The sequence below is a fragment of the Ochotona princeps genome, chromosome 3 (genome assembly GCF_030435755.1).
Source record: "Ochotona princeps isolate mOchPri1 chromosome 3, mOchPri1.hap1, whole genome shotgun sequence".
Classification (NCBI taxonomy): Eukaryota; Metazoa; Chordata; class Mammalia; order Lagomorpha; family Ochotonidae; genus Ochotona; species Ochotona princeps.
In genome coordinates, this window is record NC_080834.1 from 57843357 (window position 1) to 57846650 (window position 3294).

General features: G+C 34.5%; 1 pseudogene; it reads right to left on the reverse strand.

The window, feature by feature from the left end:
• Positions 1 to 784: 784 nt before the first annotated feature.
• On the reverse strand, positions 785 to 909 carry LOC131479958 (U2 spliceosomal RNA; annotated as a pseudogene).
• Between the last annotated feature and the right edge of the window lie 2385 nt (positions 910 to 3294).

Consider the following 3294-nt stretch of genomic DNA (forward strand, 5'->3'; position numbering starts at 1 on the left):
TGCAATTCATCTTTGGCAGTCCATTCTTGAGTAAAAGATGAAAGAATATTTGAAGGTAAGGAATCTATATTTAAAATCAAGTTTTCGTCTGTGTAACTGCTGCTCTATGTATGATAAATGCACATACACACAAACACAAGATGAACATACAGACATGTTTGGGTGCACATGTGTATATGATTTCTGAATATATGCTTATGCTCACAGATCCATTTGTATGCTAGAAATAACATGAGGAAATACCAGAATACTTTTGGGATTTCCTTGGATGTCAATATACAGACACTTACAACAAGTACTTGGGCTGAACCAAGAAGTTTCTTTTTACCCGATCACATAAGTGAAGTGTAATTACATGCAATGACAGCATAGTTATGAAACTTGGTTGAAGGAGAAATAGGTTTCTCAAACAGAAGCTAAATTATGCCATGTAAGTATGAATATACATGAAATGCACAAATCATGTTTATACATACACATGCATGTACAAAAATTTATATATATTTACAAAAACTCAAAAACAATCCCTGATGGTCAAAGACCAAAAGTTGACTATGAATTAACAATCTCTTTCTTTCCATTTACAATACATCTGATACCACATTTAATGAAGCTAAAAAGGACATTTTTTATATATGCTTACAACTTCTTGGATTAAATAAATCATGGAATTAATGTTTTATTAGTATATTGTTCTCAAACACTGTGTGAAATGCTTTTTTATAGTATATTTGTATAATTCTATGTTAAACCATATAAAGCAATAAATTTTATATCATGTTTCAAGAGCTCTTTCAAATTATGTTAAACATTTATGTATCGATTCACTCCATTAATGCACAGAATTTCTTTTTAAACTGATAAGGACAGATACTACACTTGATCTTAGCCAAAAGGCTGAGAAGCGATCCCAGTGCCTATAAAACTGTGTCACATAATACAATGTAATCAATAAAAAAATGGAAAACAAAGAATTTCTTTTTATTTGCATCACAATTTATGATATTAGTACTTATTTGGTTTTGATTACTTTTATATCCTGTTACTTTGAAAACAGAGAGAGAGACAGAGAAAGTGAAAGAGCAAGACAGAGAGGGATTTACCCTTTGATAACTCACTTCCTAAGTTTCCAGGCAAAGAAGCTAGAACTCAGTCTGGGTGCCAATTGAGACCCAGGAATGCAAATACATATTAAATCTCTTGTTGCCTCCGAAGATGTGCAACATTAGGAAGCTGGAATCAGAATAAGAAGCAGAATTTGGACATAGATACTCTGATATGAGATGTGAATTTACCAAGAAGCAGCTTATCTTCTGTACCAAGTATCTGCTTCTGTCTTGTATTTTCTTTTTCCATGTGTTATACCTGTCCGACATCCCTAATCTCCCCTACTTTTTAATAAAAGATTTATTTATTTATTTATCTATTGGAAAGGCAGATCAGATTTACAGAAAGAAGGACCAACAGGAACAAAGATCTTCCATCTGCTGATTCACTCCCCAGATGGCTGCTGGCCTGATCTGTGCTGAACTGAAGTCAGGGATCACCATGGTGGCTATAGGATCCCAAGGCTTTGGGCCATCCTCTATTGTTTTCCCAGGCCATAAGCAGGGAGCTAGATGGGAAGAGGAGCAACCAAGACAGGAACCACCAATGGGATCCCAGTGCTTGCAAGGTGAGGATATTGCCATTGAGCCATGGAGTTGGACACTCCCATCTATTTTATTATTTTATTTTATTTTTCTTTATTTTATTTTATTTTATTTCATTTCATTTTGTTATGGTATGGTAAGGTAAGGTAATGCATGGTATGGTATGGTATGGTATGGTATGGTACATTATGTGGTATAGGACTTTTCCTAGAGACACAACATGCTTCCTTGCTGTTTGTTACCCACCATGTTAATGAAATGAACAATTGAAAACACAGCTTTGAAAACACCAATTGCCTCACATGCATGTGTTAATTCTTGCCACAAAAAACATTACTGATGTATTCATTTTACAATTTGTCTTCACAACATTGAACAATTTTCACATTTACTAAATCATTTTCACTTGGTCCCAAACATCATCACTTAATTTATAAATCCCTGCCATATCATAAGGGTTCATAGTGAACATATGATCTTACAAAAATTTCAGGCAAGCATTAAAATGGGAATGTGTTTTAGATGGGAACTATAGCATCTAAAAATAAACAGTGATTGAGAAGAAAAGAAAAAAATAGCCCTTGTAACAGTATGCATGACAAAAAAAACCTAAATAGACAATGTTATCATAGTTAAATGATTCTTTCTTTAATCATTGCTGCTATAGTCATAGTAACTCTAAAAAATTATTATCCATTTGAACTTTCAATATTTCAATGTCATAATCAATGCAAGTGCAATATTGATAAAACCATTTCTGTAGATATTGGATGTAATTAAAGGATGCTTATGTACACACATCAGTTAGTGAGTCATGATTTTTAATTAAAATTTTCATTTCTATGTATGGATTTTGGGAGCTGTAATTGCTAAACTTGAAACTAGTAGACTATTTTATCATAAATGACATTTTACTTTACTATATAGATTATGCAAATGTTGATAACAACTAAAATATAAAATTTTCATATACTAAAACTGTTTTAGTATAACATTTTGCTTTTTTAAAAAAGATTTGTTTATTTTTACTACACAGTAAGATATACAAACAGGAGGAGAGACAGAAAAGAAGATCTTCCATCTGATGATTTACTCCCCAAGCAGCCACAAAGGCTGGAGCTGAGTCAATCCCAAGCCAGAAGCCTGGAGCTTCTTCCGGGTCTCCCACACAAGTGTAGGGTTCCAAGGCTTTGGGCAGTCCCAGGCCGCAAACAGGGAGCTGGATGGGAAATACAATTGCCAGAACTAGAACCAGTGCAAATATGGGATCCCAGCACATTCAAGGTAAGGACCCTAGCCACTAGGCTACCACACCAGGTCCCAGAAGTGCCTTAAAGAAAAAAAAATCCATGTTATTCCTTATTCCCAAACCAATTTTCATAATGTATATTTTTTATATCTAGCTTTTTTCATATCTATTTTAATTCCCACTTATTTAGGCCAAAGAAAAGCATTCATAATGAATTAAAACTATATGTAAGATGGCCCTGTGCCTAGTAGCCTAGTGGCTAAAGTCCTCACCCTGCACCCGCCAGGACCCATACAGGTACTGGTTCTAATCCTAGCATCCCCGCTCCTATTTAGCTCCCTGTTTGTAACCTGGGAAATCAGTGGAGGATGGTGCAAAGCCAAGAGTTCCTGC